Below are 19,326 nucleotides of genomic sequence, written 5' to 3' on the forward strand. Positions count from 1 at the left end.
TGAACAAGTGCCTGTGCTCCGAGCAGCCGTGTATCCCCGGCACCCAGCGAGGCTGAAATGTGGTAAAAAACACCCTCTCGCCGAAAGAAAAAATTAAAAAGCGCAAAAAAAGCAGCGGTGGGTGGTGACCGCTGTCCTTCTGAGGCAACTTTTGCAGAAGGGCCATTCAAGTTCCTGGCAGATTTTGAAATCAGGAAATCTAAGCAATACCTTTAGCAGGCAGAAGAAAAATAGGTTGTGAAAAAGCTAACGAGTCTTCACGCACAGTGAGTTTTAATTTAAAATAAGTTTTTTCAAGTGATTGGATCTTAACGATTAAGTCCTTTAAGCATGAAATATGGACGTGTTTGTATAATCTTTATGGACCTCTCAAACTCTGAATTTGGATACAAGCTGTTAGGTCATATTCTGACCAAATAAAGGTTCCCAACTTAAGGAATATTCCCGAAAGACAAGACCATTGTTTTCACATGCAGCAGACTGGCAAAACCACAGAGACACAGCAAAAAATCTCAGATTAAAAACAAAAAACAAACCCCTGTAACATCATCACCACAAAACAAAAGTGCCACACAAAACCCACAACCAAAAATGAACAGACATAAATAAGGCCTATGGTAATGGTGGGCTTAACTTGTGAGATTTACCATTATTTATTTGCTCACAAATTTGTGAGTTTTTGGGTTTTTTTTAAGTTTCTATCTATGATGTTTGAAGTAAGAGCATCATGTCAAACTTTTCACCTATGTAAATCAGTGCAGGAAAATAGGCCTTCATATGTAAAAAAATGTATTTTACTATTTATTCTGCCTAGTTTGGCCTTGAACTTTTTAATTTTCCCAAGCAATTTTTAAAAAATTTTGCTTCGTATCTCCCCTTTTTTTATACCAAATAGGTAAGGTTGTATTTCCTTATGCATTCATTGTATTTTTCACTACATGATACAGTTAGAGGCATCTAAATGAGGTTAAAAGTTACTCCATCAAACCAGAGTCATGTTTAGGAACAGATTTAAATATATGCAGTTCGAATTAATTTCTATTTTTGTTTGGTTAAGGCAATCAGCTTTTATCTGAAAGACATTTAATAACTTACTATGCAAAACAATGCAACTGAAGCTTCATTTCTGCTTCAGATAATGGATGTTTTTGATTCCAGCTAGGATTTTTGCTGTATTACAGTTGCACAGTTTACAGTTATGAAGAACTGTTTTCAGTAGATGTCTTAATTATGGCAACCAATACTTGAAAGGAGCCTGCTTCGTTCTGTTGGCAACAGATGCCTACAATTAATATGCTTAAATATGAAGTTTTTCAGCTATAATCTCATTTAGAGAGTAAATATACCTTCAGAGTAGTGATTTGTTTTGAGGATTGTTTATTGAACCTGGATTAGAAAGCTATTGGGCCATTAAGAACTGTTTATTGAAATTCTGCCAGTGAACCTGTTGATAACTGGTACACACTTGAGAGATTATTTTGCAAGTGTTTATGGCACTAACACAGGTCGACTGTTAAATGGGACAAATGTGAAATCTAGTCAGACCATCACTGTCAATATGATACTACCTGTGCACTGCTGCAAGTTAGATTTTCAGTGTCTGTGTATAGGACTCAGAAGCAGAGAAATTTGCCAACGTATGCATAAAGCATCTCAGTCCCACAACACAGTACTGAGAATTCTCCAGGCTTTCATTTTCTCAATAAATATTAAGCACTACGATATCATATCTAACTGAGAACGCTATGACCGCTGTGTCCCCGTAAGATGTTGATCTGTCAAAATTCATCCCTCAGTTCTTCTTTTGATATCAGTAAGAAGTGTCAGAGGGCTCTGGTGCTGGAACTGGTTCCACCAAGGCTGCCTGTCACCTTTCCTTCTCTGATTCCTGTCTCTGAAATACTCTTCGCATGGAGACAGAAAGAGGGGCAGGATTTGGGAAGAAGCCATTAGAAAAGCACTGGGCAGTGAGTGTTAACTCTGACAAGGCTCAGGAGGATGGTGGAAAACAGCGCTGATAACCAAGAATGGGATTACTTTACTCTCTTCCAGCAAGGGCCAGGAAAAAATACTTCAGATGTAGGTTATGATTCTCAAGTCTCCTCAGGACACACACTTGGCAATAAAAAGTGCTGAAGTGTTAGAGAAAATATAGTTGGCTATGTAGATATTTAATATGAATAATCTGAGTGTAACATCTGAGTGTTGTGAAAGTGGAATTGGAGATTTTCTGCAGGACCGAAGTCTCAAATGGCTGTAATTAATAGCTGGAAAGGCCTCTACAGGCTATGCTTAGTTGCATGGTGTTAATATAATTAGGTAGTCCTGGGAAGTTCAGTTGTACTGACTGGCATTGGGAGAACAGGTTTGCTTTACAGAGGACCTCCCACCAAACTCTGAACCCCTCTGAGACTGGAGCCACTGAGTTTAGTGTCCCAAGATACTAAATTATCTTTAATTTAATAGAAGATATGTTAAAAAATACTGGGATATTAACTCTAGTTAATAGTTAATAACAATTCAGGGGACTCAAATGGTCACCAGTTCTGAACTGTATATCCCAAGACAAAAACTGGTGACCATTCTAGTCCCCTGAATTGTTATTAACCAGATTATTGCTGCCTGTGATATTATGAATTACGGGCATTATTGTGTGTACTGATATTTAAGCTAACACATCTGGAGACTTATAACCGTATACTTGCTCAATGCCATATGAAATCTCAGGTCTCACAGTAGAGCCCTCAGATAAGTCAAGTCTATGGAACTAAATTCAGGTTATATCCAACCTGTCTTCTTTTAATTAATGATCTGTAAACACTTTCTGAAACATTCAATTTCACTACAAATCCTTTGCCCTTTTTTTTTTATTGTTACATAATAATGTTGGCATAGTCAATGTCTACCTTGCATTTTTTCTCTTCCTATTTATCATTTTACACGAGTATGTTTGTGCCTAACAAGTAAAATAAATCCCATCTCAGAAGTATTCTCATTCCAATAGAGTATAAAGACCAAAAAATTAACTAAATTCTCATTGATCAGCCAAATAAAGTTCTTACTGTTTCTGTCCATCTACTTACCTCTTTTAATGCAGTAAGATGCAGATTTTGATTTTTTTAAAAATATAAATGTTTAAAAAAATTCTGATACCAGTATTTATCTTTCACAGAATTAAACCCACTTTAAATTCACAAACTAATATTCAGGAAATGCAACCTTGACACACTGCAGCCAGAAGAGCAGGCCGTGAACTCTCCTAAATTTGTTTAGCTCTGAAATATAACACTTCTGGTCAAAGTTGATCTTTTTCAGTACCACAGCTTGATCTAACAGCCTAGCTGTCTGGGGAACTCCCATGTATCCATACCATAGCTAGCCATCTCTGGGCTTAAGACAAGTATTTTTATTACTTCGGGTTTATTTTACCATTATTTTTTATAGGTGCCGTAAAAAGGTAGCAAAAACGAGTCCTCCTATAAAGTTGCCAACCCAAGAAGGCTGGGAAACGTTATGATAAATGGCTTTAGCAGAGGCTTCAGAGGTGGGTGGGGTAATCTGCTTCTATTTCCTCTCCTGATTAGCCCTTCGCTTCGGTGAAAGAAAACACCCGTAAGACTCATAGTAAGGTGTTGGGTAGTAGTGAGTTTTTTTAGTCTGTTAAAAAAACCCATGTACATATATATACACACACGTGTACTGTATGTATATATTATATATGCATATACTATATAGGCTACTGGGGTGTGTGTGTATATATATACACACTGTATGTTTTCTCTTTCTCCTTTTCTCTAGTATTATATATGATCAAAGCATCCTAGCCCATCTAGTGAGAATACCTTTACTGTTTGCATGAGAAGAAGAAATCTAGCTGGCAGCTCTCTTCACAACGTGCAGCCAAGCAGTTGTCTACTGTAGCCAAGTAGATGGTGGTGAACGTATGCAGTGTCTATTTTAGATCACAAAGCTTAACTTGGGAAAAAAGACAGGCTGAGTTCTGCACATTGACAAAAAAAGCCTCCTCTCTGCTTCTCAAACTGCCATTGAAAAACTAAGGACCATCGACTTTTTAAAGCTGTTGTGAAGATTAAAGAATGAGAGAGTGATCAGGCACTTTGGGGATTGTTTTGATTAGTATATGTACTTTTATTCATATTTTCTCCCTCAAAGAATGGTTCTTAAAAAAAGGAGCTGAGGATTTGGGATTAACCTCTGAATTTCATTGAACTAAATCAATAGAGGTTTTGTTTGTACGGATCTCAGTAAGGCAGGAATTCCACCCTTGATGACCAAAGAAGTAGTTTCTCATTATATATTACTTTATGATACATCAAATTGGAACTTAAAACACCCTATAAAGGAATAGCCTGCTAACAAACAGTACAGCTCTGGGTAAATTAAGTTGAGCACTTGCATTCTGGGAATTTTTTCAAAAGTTTATCTTTAGAAACAGCTTTAAAAAAAATGTCCGAGCCTATCAACCGTGCTAGGCTCAGCAATAAGGAGAGGGATACAGATACATGCAAACTGACTTAAGTACTCTAAACAGGAGAAGGAGAAAGAAACACACTGAAACTTTGATCTCCAGAATAGTGCAATCAGCTTCCTTTCTGTATTGTATGTGAATTTATAAATAAGACTCATTATTGACTAAGGGAAGTTGATGCAATTCTCCAAGCAATGGGTCTTGAGATAAGAGTTTTGGCTACTGTATCTTCTGCTGGGCCGCTTACCTTTCCATTTTTGGCAGCACAACTGTTAAATTACTCCAGCAGTAAGCCCTTGAAACAGTTGATTTTCTGAAGGCTTAAGGAAAACACAGGTTGCAATATTTCCAAGTATTTGTAAGACATATCAGAGGTATGTGCATTAAAGAATTGTAAACATTTAAGCAGAAAGTGGTTTTAATTCTAGAGGAATATAGAGACTTTATTACTTTAAAATACAAAGGAAAGCCACTCGCCTCCTAGGTGCCCCCTGACTCACAAGCAGTTTCACAGAAGGCTTCTGGCGTATGAGCCAGTGTCCTCTAGTCTTCAGAAAGAAGTTACAGAGCAAGAGTGACTTCAGCTGACACTAGCCACCTGGGATCTCTGCAGCATTGCAGATGCTGTACATACCTTCCCCTGGTTCCTGTGTGACAACCTGCCCTGGACAAAGGGAGAAACTTGGCCTCAGTATCCAGGTATAGCATGTTAACATTACACCCCTGAATCATGAAGGCACTCTGGTATCTGGGGGAAAAAAACCCAAACAAAACCTGTGGCAAATGCAAAACAGACAGAACCCAAAGGCTTTGAAGTGACAACCCAAACAAATAACACGTGTCAAATGTGCGTATACATATATACATGTATATAATATATACATATATATGTATATAATATATACATATATGTATATGTATAAAGAGTGAACAAAAATGTGAGCTCTACAGCCTTATTTTTATAACCAATTCATGATTTTTATGCCTGTGGCTGGCAGTATGCACAGCTCCCTGCAGTAGCTGAAACTAGTGTCTAAGAGGCTTTGCAATACAAGCTGAAGAGGGCCATACACTGCTGGTCCAGAGTGAACAAGCAGCAGAGCTGCTCGCTGCTGCTCAGCCCAGCAGGGATCAGCAGCGGGGCTGCAGGCTGGGCCAGGCCAGCTGCACACAAGTCCCTGCATCAAGGTAGAATATCGTACCCATGGCCAGTTTGAAAAACTGTATTAAAAGTTCACTGTAATGGTCTTAATTGAGTTTTTAAAAGGGAAAGCACTGTATTTCTAGGGGGAATATTTAAGGAATGTAATTCAGGTAAATTTTGACAAATATTTGTAACATATTTCTAATGCTGGGATATATAGAATAGATGATAAGTTTCTTACCAGAGCAGACATAAAAAAAATTTATTTTATTTAACATGGCGCTCATATTCAGTCTCTTATATGTGGTGCTCCTGCTAGCTTCACACCTTTTGTCGTCTTATTTCGGGGTGGGGGGTGGGGGCGTGGGGAAAGTACTAAAGCATGCAGGCCCAAACCAGAAATGATGAATGAATAAATCACCTTGATGCATCTCACAAAAGATGAGCTCACAGACTTTGGCTTTAGGAGCTGGTATTGCTGCATATCTACTGTCAATTAAATTGACTTCTTTGATTAAACCTGTTCAACTAGTCCTGTTTAATTTTTTTAAAAAAATACAGTCATTTAAATGTTAATTAACTCTTTGAACTTCAACAGCTATATTGCTATTAACAAGTTAAAATATATACATGTACTAAATTTTTCCACTGTGTTTTATGAAGGTCGAGGGTTTAAACAGATCCTGGCAAGAAACAAACAAAAAATGGAAGATTCATTCAGATGTGGCATTCTTTCTTGAGAAAAGATTTCTAAAAACCAACTAGCATATATTCATCAATATTCATCGAGTTATGCATTTTCAGAAGTATTAGTAGTATTACAGCACAGCTTCAATGTGTATGTGTGATCCTCCCTAGGTATTGTTCATTGCTCAACTTTTCAAATTCTTGTTACAAACAATACCAACATAAAGTTAGTTTCATTAGAAGTAATTTCAGTAAATTAATCAGAACCCTTCAGGGCAGAATTTGCATTATTCATTTCCATGAATCTCTCTTACTTTCCTTCCCTACATTTTAAAAATCTGTCTGTACTCTGGCCATCACTTTATATGTGGATCATTTATAATATGACAACAAATTCATCTCCAGGTTCTTGGTTAAGCAGTTAGCAGCTAACAGCTGGAACACAAAAGGTGAAAGACTTAACATGAAAAATTTCAGTGAGCCAGTACCTGCAGACAGATAAGTGGCAAAGACAGTTGCATATTTCCAAGTCTTCTCTTTGTCTCTCTCCCCCATTTGTCTCCATTTCTCCCATTCGCCAGGCAGGATGAGCTGAGTCCAAACCAGGAGTTATGGGAATCAGAGGCTAATGGCAGACATGTCATTTAATTAAAGCAGGAAGGATAATTAGGATGATTTCTAGCCTAAACTATACTGAAAACTGAATTCATAATTAATTCTGGCCTTAGGCAGATTGCCAGTTTTCTGACACTTCATCTATGCTACATTTTAAATGCAGAATCATTGCTGGTGTTATTGGAATAGTCATCTGTTCCCTCCATGGGTACCTCGCTAATTTTCAAGGTTCAGATAGAAATCACGGGCATTCCCAAGCAATAAATGGGTCAGTGTTCCGAAACAAGTGACTCAGATATTTTAAAAAGAAAGTAGTTTTTCTGTTATGACTAATTCCCACGCAATGTTTATTTGTTCAGCACACAAAAGGAAACTACACTTTGTTCTCATAGAAAGCTAGCGCTGCTGCAAGACATCAGTACGTTAATGTTTCATAGTTCCGGTAGGGCAATTCAGGCAGCTCACAAATATTTTTCCCAGCCTGTGCAGAGCTGACCAGTCCCAGAGGGCTTTGACGAGGTTTTTAAGGCCAGAATTATACTGCTGTGCACACAACACATCTGGCATTTTTGTGGGCAGTAGATGGCAGGATTCTGGTTTAAGATTCCTTGTTGCTGAATACAGTGTTGAATAATATATATATATATATATATATATATATATATATATTCAGGTACCTGATACTAAACTGCATGAAATTGCTTCCCTCCTGCCAGATACAAGAGTCTCACTGCTGGAGCAAGCAGTTGTTTCGCTGGCCAAAAATGCACCTTACTAAAAACCTGACCTGAAAGCACCCTCTCTGTCCACAAAACCAAAGATGTTTCATGTTCCCATGTGCTTTACATTTATGCCAACAGGCAACATGACTCTATTTACTTTTAAAGCATGCTTTCCCTTCAAAATTACTCCATTACTGACCTGGTCTGGATGGATCCCTCCTGCTATGACATCCAGAGCCACAGTGGTGCCCAAACCCACGTACTAGAAGACCCACAGACCTCAGCAGTGTGTAAAACTGAGCAGTGCTTGTTTTCCCTTTTTCTCACTTCATTTCTCTAAGATGAAGCTGTTGTTGTGTGGCTCAGAGGTTATTCCTGTGAAGTGTTAGCATTACTCATCTTAAACACACACATACTCCTGATGAAAGCACATGGCACGTGGCAGGAGGACCTTGCAGTGCGAAGGCGACTGGGGAACCAAGACTGAAAACCACACCGCAATCTAAAAAATAACCAATTTGCTTTCTTACTTCTCTGTTCCTTTCCTCTCTGCTATATATAAAAACATTACTCGGAGCACATTTCCCCTGTTGCGACCTTTGCCGGCATTGCGCTGGCCTTTTGGTGAAGCTGTGGTGGTGCCAGGCAGCTGGCTGTAAAGCAATTTCCTGTACTAGCCGAGTTCAGGCTCTGTGGAGGTGCAGCAACTGCCCCGTGTTTGCCTGCCGCTTCAGCACTGAGACACTGCGTGAGCTTTCACCCGAGAGAGGGAGAAAAAAAAAACAAACCCCAGATGGAGTCATGGAGCAGCTACTGATGGCCAAAAAAGCTGGGGCTGCTTTTGCAGGCTGAAGCAGACAGGCTGTAGGCAAGGCTAAACAGAAATCAGGAGGTCAGCACTGCATCCTCAAGCCTTGCTTCAAAGCTGAGGTTTTAAAACATTTTCAAGTTTAAAGAGGAGATATTTTTTTTTGTCTATGCAAACAGAAAAGCATAAAACCAGCATCAGCTGATGTGAAAACATCTTTTTCAGTAGTTCCAGTGGCTCACAGAGGCTTCGAGTAGGGTGGGATGGGAAAAAACTTTCCTACTCAAGGTATCCGGAAACGTCTTAAATGTTCAGGCCACTAAAGCCTGTTTATAGACAGCTACTGAACCAGCCTCGCTCGCAGTTCCACCTGCCCCCTGCAGCCCTCAATCTAAGAAAGTCTAATTGATAAACGCACAGAATCTGGGGAGGCTTCTTATATTGCTTCAAAAGGAAACCTCAGGGAAAGGCCTTTCTCTAAATGCTTTCTTACCTACATGTTTACATTTTGATGAAGAAACTGTATAGGTCACCCAAACCGTAAACCTTGCCAATGGTGCTGCTGCTCTAGCGTTCCCTTGAAGCTGGGTTTTGCTTTCAAGTTCAAGATGAGATGATTTTCTCTTCCTGCACACAGCTGCCAACTGCTTCTTGAGCCTGCTCAAGGGCAGCACATTTCCTTCGCTGGGAGAGGGGAATTTCCGCTTTTCAAAGCACCAAGACCCTCCCCACACCCCAGTCTATCCCCTAGTTATTGTTATGCAGCCTCTCAGGAGACAAAAAAAATGTTAACTGCTAACTTGTTTGGCCTCTTTGCATTTATTCAGTTGCTTTGTTCATTAACTGTAGGTGTTTAGACCTTCCGGGAGGAAGAGTTAACATCAGCTCTTAACTGCAAAAGTGAGCCTGGCTTGGGTTTTCTTCCCTCTTCACTCCCCAGTTCTCAATAAATCAGCACCAGTGATTTCCACTGACTTTCCTTTGCAAAATGAGAGCCCTGCTAGTCTCTACAGACTTATGCCTACTTATCCTATTTCTTTTACCTTATATTTTATTAGCACAGTAGAGGTGGCACATGTGCTGAGCTGTTCCATTTTGGCTTTGCAGTACTGCTTTTCGTGTGCCTGCAAATAAACGGTTTCACACCTCCCAAAGGGCCAGGGAGGAACTGAGTCGTACACTAGAGAGAAGTCTTCTTCAACTTGATAGTTAACAAATGATGCTAAACAAATCGGAGATTACAGGCTTATAAACATGTAAGAAACTGTTTATAAATACATAAGAAATTTTTAAGTGCAAACATATATGGACTATATATTGCACTAACCCATAATATATAATCAATATAGAATTAATAACCATGTAATTATGCACAATTTTATAATTTATAATTACAGCATTTGTAATCTAAAATCCCGTTTATAATATATGCATAATAGAAACACTTCAGAAATTTTATAATAAAACTTCTACTTGGTAAAGCCAGCAATGAGCTTTCTCTGCAATTCTGGAAAGGACTTTTTGCTTGAAATCTACACAACACCGTTAAAATCTTAGTTTATAGTTTCAGCACATTCAACGTGTAAAAATTTTACCTATAAACAAGCATTTCCAGAAGCAACGTGTGTGGGCCTTATTGTTTTTCTCCTCAGACAGGAAAAGTATTGTACTGCAGGCATCCTCAGCAGCTGCTGTGGCAAGGCCGATTCTGAGATACGGTCTTCAGCAGTCCTTTCTCCTAAGCTGCTGCAATTTAACCCATCTGAGAATGTGCCACAGTGCAGGTCTAAAATAACACACAAAAAGGAAGGGAAAAAGAAAGAAGGAAGAAAGAAAAGCACTTCAAGCTTTTAGTTTTTAAGCAGTTTTCCTCGTTTTGTTGCTCGTCTGCAAATTTCTTCCCACGCCTCTTTATCCCATAACAAAGTAGACAAACTTGCCTAACATCCACATTAGTGGCAGAGGAGTGGAGCTGAGCTTTGATGTTGTGCTTGGATCGGTGTAGCTTCATGTGGGGAGGAAAACAAACCCCGGGGTTTTTTTGCTTCACGCTCGGGGTGTAAGTGCTTGGCTCGGGGTGTAAGTGCTTGGCGGCGTGGCACAGCAGGGGACATCAGGAGGGAAGAAGCAGCACTGTGCCACCCCCAGAGCAGCATTACTGCAGCCACACCGCAAACATACAGACTAGTTTCCACACTGAAGTATTGAGGGGCTTGGATTCGGGACCATCTGTTTAGGGCCTGGAGGCTCCACACGTTAACAAGAGATTTGTTTTTCCTCAATGCAGCCTGTTACTTCTCAGTTAAAATACCTTTTAGAAATGTTCTCAAAGAAACCACTGACACTAAGATCACGGTGAGCTGCCTCTGATCTTCACCTTATGGTCTCAGGTTTACTGCAGGATTGTATGGGGGGTGGGGTGGTGGGAAATGGGACAAGGCAGAGAGGAGAAACTCTACAGTGAATTATACATCTTTTGTACAAAATGCGGCTAGGTTATTCACAGCTGTAGTACCCTTACAGTCTAGTTAGTCTATACCATCTAATCTATGATGTATTTGCTGTCTGGTATATATGATATAGAACAAAATAGGGGTAAAAACAACAAATACAGAGATCATTATGGAAGATTCTTTTTTCAGTAATGAGAATAAGACCGTCATCTAAACTGATGGAAGGTGGTGTCCTTCCTGTTGTGCTGGCAAGAAACACAGGAGCATTAACTGTATCTGATAGGACACCAAGGCTTTGGGCTACTCCATGCCTCACTGGTGTTACTATAATTTCACATTCCTGTGGAGTACATATCTCAAATGCTATAGTTTATGTGTGATTATTACTGAGGTAGATACCAACAGCCCCCTCACCTATCTACTTTAAGTGCTTACACTGAAGTCCCGCCATGCTGACTGGCTCCCTGTGGACGTTAGCTACTCCAGGCCAGGAGCTTATTTTAGGGATGAACAGCCAACACAGTGTTCACAGCATAAAAAAAAGGCTTAGAGAAGTTATCCTGGTTTCTTCCCTTTCCTTCATTCAAAGCTACTCCTCTCAGCTGTCCCTTTACACCCTTCTGTACTTAAGCCCTCTGACAAGTGATGGGCGATGCAAAGCACTAGCATGCGTGGCAGTCCAGTCTGCATGAGTGCAGTGTTGTGCTCCTTCCCAAAAGAACATCCTGTAGTGGACAATGACAACTAAGTCACCTCCACAGTTTTCAGCCCAACCAAACTGGAGGACTCTGCAGAAGCACATTGTTACGGGGCTTTTGGTAGACCAAGGGGAGTGATTTGCAAGCCCGAACTGATGGCTCTGAGCTGAGGACTCACTGGGCATGGGGGAGGATGTTAGGATCCAGCTGAGCAGGCGTCTTCCCACTGCTGCAGCCAACTCTTCCTCTCCTGTGCTTTCTGAGGCCCCTTTGAAAATATCTTTCAGGGAGGCAGAAGAAAGAAAAACATTTATGCCACAGTTTACTTGTCCTGGTATCTTGACAACCCCAGGAATTGTTCTGACTTAAAAAAAAAAAAAAGGCTTTGATTCACGAGCTTGATAAATTATTTTTATCTAGTGCTTACACAAAGTTTCCTGTAAATTTTGCCTATTGAAATTGCAGCAGCAAATTCAGTCTGTTACAGGTTCAGTGGCCATTCCAACTCTCCCTCCAAAAAGCTTTCATTACTAATCCTTGCAGGAAAATGTCTATCACTGGATAAACCCACACAATTCAGTGACTGCAGAATTTACATTTTATCTGAACCAGAGTGAGATGACTGCACAATATGCTTTCTGAACCCTGCATCTACCATACTCTCAATACGTGTATTTCTTTCTTCTCTGCTTTGAGGAAGCCATCTGAATGCCATCTCAAGCCACCCTTGAGACAGACACACACACAGGGGGATAATACTTGGTAAACCTATTTTTCCACATTCTAGCTGAAAATTAGGGTTTATTTGTATTGCACATCTAACAAGCTGATAACTACAGTCCTGGCATGAGTTAAAAAAGGTTGCCCTGTGCCAGTGTTACAGATATATTATTATCTAAAGGGTACTTCTCAGTGTTAAAACAGCCACAGAGTTTGCTTTTTTAAAAGATGTACCTGGGGACAAGAGATGGGCTCCAAGGGGGTTTGTCTCCAACCCCAATGTCCGCAGTAGCCTTCAGGGCACATGAAGCAGCAGGTTGGCCGAGGGGTGTGCTCCCTCTGTTCTTGGATTCACTCCCCTCAAAAAAAAAAAACAAAAAACCCAACAAAAAAACCAAACAGCTGAAACAGCATTTCACGTGTGTATGCATGAAGCCAACCTGTAAACCTCAGAGCCGTGGGAAGGAAAGTTTTTGCACCATTAACAGTCCTCTATGTCAAAATACCACACAGCACTGAGAGAGTTCAAGGTAAATCATGTTTTTATCCACAAAAGTCCTGAGCAGCACTCCTCCACAGCAACCTCACATACAAAACCAGAGAGGAAAATGCACTCAGAGCGCAAGGGACCATTTCCCTGTGGTAAATGCATGTTAGAGCATGCACTGTGAACGCGAGGTTTCTGGTTTGAGGCGCTGCAATTAGACCTCAGGAAAGCAAAGCAATCAGTGTAGGCTCTGAACTCTTACACTAGATGTGTATTAAAAACATTGCAATTAGCATGCCAATTATCTGTAATAAAAATGGCCTGTAAAGCCTCTATCCCTGACTTTTCCTAGGGGGGAGGGGAAAAAAATACAGTACTCTCCAGCAACTTGCTAGACTTTGCTTATATCTCACTGTATTCAACTTTTTTTCCCCAGTTTTCAATGGAAGTACAAGCCACTGCTTCAAGATACAGAGTTCTGAACAAAAGGCTCACATTTCTTCATTCTCCTTTGTGTTTTTCTTGCAGTCGCTGGCAGATCACCCAAGGTTCATTGGCTGAGAAGGCAACACTACGTTACAAAGCAGCTTGATGTGGCGGCCGCCAAGGTGTAGCCCAGGATACCCTCCCCACAGTGGCTCCCAGTGCATCCCTGAGCTCAATTTCAAAGCCAGGAGCCTGCGGGTGCCCCCATCTAATGAAAACAGGGTGAGAGACAGTGAGGTGAGTAGTACAGAGAGAGCATGAGTGTGTGTGTGTGTGTGTGTGCGCCTGCGTACACAGGTGTGTTTGGTGGCCAGGAGCTGTGCTGTCTTCCCCAGCATGCAGCTGTGACCTTGTCCTGGCCTCCTTTAGATGGCATTCTTGGGCTTATGCCCCACTTACCCAAGTAAACCCAGGCCTGATTTACTTGATGTTGGTTTTAAAGAGTCTGTGCAAAATAAAAATCTTGAGACTGAGGCAGTTCCCATACCTGCTGTCTCTCCCTCCCCACCCTTGTTCGTGGGAAATAACTTAATCTCTTGATCTGATGCTTCTTTTGTGGTCTCTTCCTTCCCCATTTTGTGACCTGTACCTGATGCTGCCTCCAAGAGCAAAGACTGCACTTGCTGTGCCACAGCACTGGTATGTTATTAACCATATTACACTTCTGCAATGTGAGTTTAATAAACTGAAATGCAAAAATATTTCTCTACCATTTAACAAGACTGATTTCAAGCTGCAGTAATAAGAGATCTTGATTTTTATCTGTGAGTTCAGCATTATGAAAGTTGCTATTTGCACATAGGCTAATTCACATATGAAGACACTGAGCAGCACGGAAAAGATTGATTTTGTGCTTACTAGATTCACTGTCAGCTTCCAGATAAGGCAGAAAGCTGGGAAAGCTGCTTTGCCTGGTAAATCAGAGGTACTAATTGGATACGCTCTTTCATCAGGAAAGAGCATCCAGTTCTGAGCATTGCACTGTGAACAAGCAGATAAGTTTTAATCTGGAGAGAATTCATAAAACCACCAACCTTGGGGACCCCAAGGGAGCAGATCTCATCAGAAGCTGCAAGTGACGCACAAGTCAAAAGCTACCGTATAAATGTTGTATAAAATACAAATTTTCTGAAAGTCCAGGAGACTCCAAGGGCACTAACAGAGTGAGTTGTTGTGAACTCAATGGAGAAACCCCAGCCACCATTAATGCCCCTAACAAAGTGATCCTGAGGTTGCTCTGACCTACATTGCTCTTACCAGCCGTGCTGCAGCTTCAATCACTGTCCGCAGAAGTGAGCGCACAGTCCTCGCCTCTTGCAGCAGCAACAGCCGACGCAGCATCATTAGCAGGTCTGGCAGCCCACAGAGAAGTAATTACGTGCATTATGAAGTAGTGACAGCGATGACAGGCTCAGAAGGCAGTCCCATAATCAACTGAACGTATAGATAAGAACAATAATGGATACGGTAACTCTGAGGAAGATAACAAGCGGGTTTTTGAAATATGCTTCAAGGAATAGAAAGATCAACTCAGATAGGAGGGAATCAAAATGGCATTTCTTTTAATTCCAGTTCAACCTCAGCTATAATCTATACAGTCAGGGTTAGGCCCAATTCAGACTACCAACAGACACCCTCCCCCCCCCCGCCCCAGCACAGTGCCTCATGTATGGAATGGAGCTATATCACTTCAGACCTCAATTTCACTAGAAATATTTTAAAATATGAAATTATATAAAGTTCTGAACATGTTCAAAAGTGAGATTTTCTGTAGACCATTTTTGTGTTGCTAGTGCTGTGATTGAATCTTAGACCCAAGGGGCAGAATGATGATTTAAAACTTGATTATTGAAACGTATACTTTATAGGAGATTTTTAAAGTATTGACAGTCTTCAGAAAATGGAAAGTTTTAACATACTGGAAGTTATATATAAAAAAACTAGTAGCATCGCTTTAACGTTACACCTGTGGCCTCATCAACTGCACTTGGTAGCAAGTTGTGCATGTTCTGATTTCAGGGTGAGATGCAGCATTTTATGCTAAATTCTGAAGCCCATCAGCTTTCATCATATTCCATTTACAGTGGATACTCCTAGACAAACATGCAGAAAACAAGCATCGGCTGTTTGCAGTACTTACCTTATAAAAAAGGAACAGACAATAATGGCATCCCTATAGACTTTCTGTGTGGAGAAACACCTACAGTCCTCTGTAGATTTATGGTCATTTACTGCTTGCTTTCCTCCCCTCCCTCAAAATAAGCAGCATGCACTTTGATGCCATGTATTTAAATTCTTACAATTCCAACAACGAGGGCAGGATCTTCCCAGCAACAGGGCTTTTTTCCCGTCCAAAGTATTATGCAATTTAAAAAATAAAATTAAATTAAACTTAAAAAAATCTCTGGTTCGAGTTCAGTCAGTTGGATAAAATTCAGATCGTTCCCTATCACAGCATGTGTGGAACCTGGGCAGGACACTGGACGTAACAAACGCACCGCTAACCTGCGCATGGGCACCAGCTATACACCCAGGACTCCCACACTGTTTCTGCACCTGGGCTGCTGGCCTGTGCGAAGTCAGACCGTCTTCCACAGGACCCAGATTAAAAAGGACTTCACTACTGAAAGCAGAAGAGATGTTGAATATGGAAACTGCGATTCAGGTTCAGTAAGAGTTCATGTAAAGCACCAGTTTAGTTTTCCAGGTGGAGCCAGACACAATGCGGAGTCAAGCCCTTTTCGGAAAGAAACGATTTAGCTGGGGTTTGTGAGGCTGTGCCAAGCAGATGCCCATGCTTGGGACGCGGTGCAAAGGTTTGCAGCGGCGTTTCCAACTTCATTCAGCTCTTGCTCGCTCCCAAGACAAGCTGGTAGCATCTGAAAGGTGGGGAGGAAACGGCCAGGGCTTTTATTTGGGTTTTGGGTGGGTTGGTGGTTTTTTTTTTTGGGTTTTTTTTTTTTGACGCTCTAGCAGATGAAAGCCTTTGGCAGAGTACATAGCTTGCTGTCCCAGCAGCATGGTTTCTGTGCTTCAGATCGTTTCCTGTGTGCTGCCACAGTCAGCCCGTTAATTTCTCCGTGTTTAGTGCTGAAGTGCTTGCCATGCAGCAAGGATTTTTGTCAAAAACAAATGAAGTTTCAGTAAGCTGTCAGGAATCAAATGCCCAGACGGTAGAGCAAGAGTTAGTTTAAAATAAAATATTGGATCATTTAGGTCAACATTAGGCTCCTTTATGTTCTTTGTTCCTCTGTTCCAAAACAGATCCTGGCGTAACGTCCCCAAAGTGTAATATACTATATCAGAGCATCAGTCCTACTGAGTTACCTCAATAAAAAACTCAGACGCTACTTAGGATCAAATTCTGGTCTGTTAAAATAGTCTGAGTTGTGCAGGGTTTATGCTGCTGCAGCTTTGAAACATAACACAGGAAACCGTTTCATTTATGTATCACCAAGACCACGTGCAACAGGTTTCACAAAGCTTTGTCAGCTCTTTGCTGTATAATGTCTTTATCGTTTCCTGCTGTAGAGAATAAATTACATGTACAAATGGCTCTTGCAACTCCACAGATAAAAGGTAAACAGCATTTTTATGACGGCTTTGATTTATTCACCAACGGTATGTTTACTTGCCAAATTATTATGCAGTACAGCAGAAGGCCCATCTAGCTAATTTAGTCTTTCACTAATATAATTATAAAATTTATGTATATATTTGCTATACTGATCTGAAACAGTGAACCTAAAGAGTGTCTGTGCAGGTCTACCATGCCAAGTTAAAATTTTCCCAGTGGATTTTTTTTTTTCCAATTGCTTTATTATACATAATACATTTAATGCCATTTTAGATAAAATATGCAGTGCGCACATTTGGGTCTTCAAAAGACATCAGCATCAGACAGTGCTGCTTTGAATTTTATGATAAAACAGCTACGGACACAACTGCTTCTCGTTTATCACCGACATTGTATATGAAGGAATGTTTAACTGAATGTATCTTTTTACGTTACCTCCAGAAGAGTGAATCCCTTCTATGTTTAAAAAGCAGATGTTGTGTCCTTTCTCATGACATGTGAAATTCAGATAACCCTGTATCTTTTCTGGTGGGAGCCTTTGGGGAGCACAAAGCAGAGTTTTGCTTCTTTAGCTTAAATCACTGAACGTTAGTCTAAAAAGTATCTTCTTTCAGCAGTTAAAATAAGCCAAGTGCCCAGTGGTGAAATACAATTCTCCAAACTTGCATGGTTATTTGACGGGTTTTCACAGCAGCGTTGGTTCAAGAGTGATTTTGCATTACACCCGTTCTCTCTTCTATGCATCCGCATCAATGACTTTAACCTCTGAGAGGCTGCACACATATGGATGAGCGCCAGGGAAACACACATGCAGCTGAAGATGTGCTTGGTGTTCTTCAGATATCTCCTTTTGCTTGCATTGCTCCTTGCTGAGGACATGCTGCTTGCTTTGACAGCGTCCCAGTGAAAAATACTGAAATTACCGGACCTGACTAGGGAAACATGTTCACGTGGTTCAGCTATTTTTCATCTGTGCTAGACCACAAAGACAGGTGACTTCAGCAGGGCTGAGATGTTCTAGGACTGACACTGACTCAGGGAAAACAAATCCTTAAAATAAATAAATAAATAAAAAAAAATCAGTGAGTTTACTCCATGATATTTAAAGCAAAGAATTAAACTTGTAAAGTGAATTACAGAGAAATTCTAGCTGGAACAAACCCAAAGAGTGCCTCATCCAACCTCTGGCTCAAACCGGGGTCAGCTGTAAGGTCAAGCCTACTTACTCAGAGCTTTAAATGTCCTTGATATTGCATTTTAAATAGGTCAGTAAGACATTCTTTAGCGCCTGCACGAGTACCCAGCTAGCCCATCTATTATCACCGAAAACGCTGCAGCTGTAAACCTTGCCAGCAGATGCCACTACAGGAAAGGTGTTATAAAATACATGGACGAGTCAAGATGAAGACTTTTCTTTCCTTGGTATGTCTTGGTACCTACCCAGCAACTTCACAGAATCACTTAAATCAGAAGCTGGTCATTGGAATAAAATCCCCCAAACCCTGCACCACCACCTTTCCTCCCAGAGGACTGAGTTTCCTTGGGTTAGCACAGAAACAAACCCACAGCATTGCAAACCATGAAAGTATTGCTTGATGGAAGCAGAAAGGCTGGACGGGGCAGATACTGATCACTCACTGGCTGTAACCCACCCTGGCAGATACTGAGGGGCACGACAGAAACCTCAAGCAACAGCCACACTTGGAGCATCCTGCCCGCAGTCTGCACTGCCTGAACCCGCAGAGACCTGCTGGTGCTGAAGCAGAGATGCTCCTTATGGAGTCCATAAGGAAGGGACTAGAAAAGGGCTTGGGTTTTCTTTTTGAAGTTTCACCATAAACCGTTGCTTCTTGATAGAAGAAGCCTGGCTGGGCAGAGGCATTGAAAGGCAGCAATCAGCCAGCACCAGCAGCCATGTTCAGGGAAGATCAGGCTCCACCTCAGTTGGAATGTTTTCTTGGTCTGGTCTCTGTTTGGTGCTCAGTTTCTGAACATCCATACACTTTTCAGACAAGGAAAGAGCAGTGCTATTACTGGAAAACTGGCCAGACAACACATGTCTGTCCGTGAAGAGGCTGTGGGGAACCAGTGGAAGAACCCATCTGCTTTTCTTGGCTTACATTAGCTAGAGACAGTTACTCAGAGATAGAAGACCAGCTGCCAGTTAGGCAGCCTGAGACACCTGATAAGGCTCAACACACCATGCTGGGGCCCGACAGTGGCGGCTTATGACTTATCCAAGCAGCAGCTCACCAAAGCAGCAAGGCAGGCACAACACCACACCCTGACCTCCCACAGTTGCCTGAGGATCTTGGGATTATTTTTTTAAATGAAACTTATGGTTACAAAGGTGACATGGAGAAGGTGGGAGGGAGATCACATACGGTGGGTCGTGTATAAGAACGGTTGAGTGAGATGGAGGTGGACCTTCAAATCGCAG

General features: G+C 41.1%; 1 long non-coding RNA gene across 1 annotated transcript; it reads right to left on the reverse strand.

The window, feature by feature from the left end:
- Positions 1-3,779: 3,779 nt before the first annotated feature.
- Positions 3,780-12,685, reverse strand: LOC119156383. Its single transcript, XR_005107107.1, has 5 exons — positions 12,571-12,685; positions 10,061-10,251; positions 6,809-6,945; positions 6,055-6,167; positions 3,780-5,096 (listed from the first exon to the last, which is right to left on the reverse strand). It is a non-coding gene; the product is annotated as an uncharacterized LOC119156383 (long non-coding RNA).
- Between the last annotated feature and the right edge of the window lie 6,641 nt (positions 12,686-19,326).

The sequence above is a fragment of the Falco rusticolus genome, chromosome 12 (genome assembly GCF_015220075.1).
Source record: "Falco rusticolus isolate bFalRus1 chromosome 12, bFalRus1.pri, whole genome shotgun sequence".
Taxonomy (NCBI): Eukaryota; Metazoa; Chordata; class Aves; order Falconiformes; family Falconidae; genus Falco; species Falco rusticolus.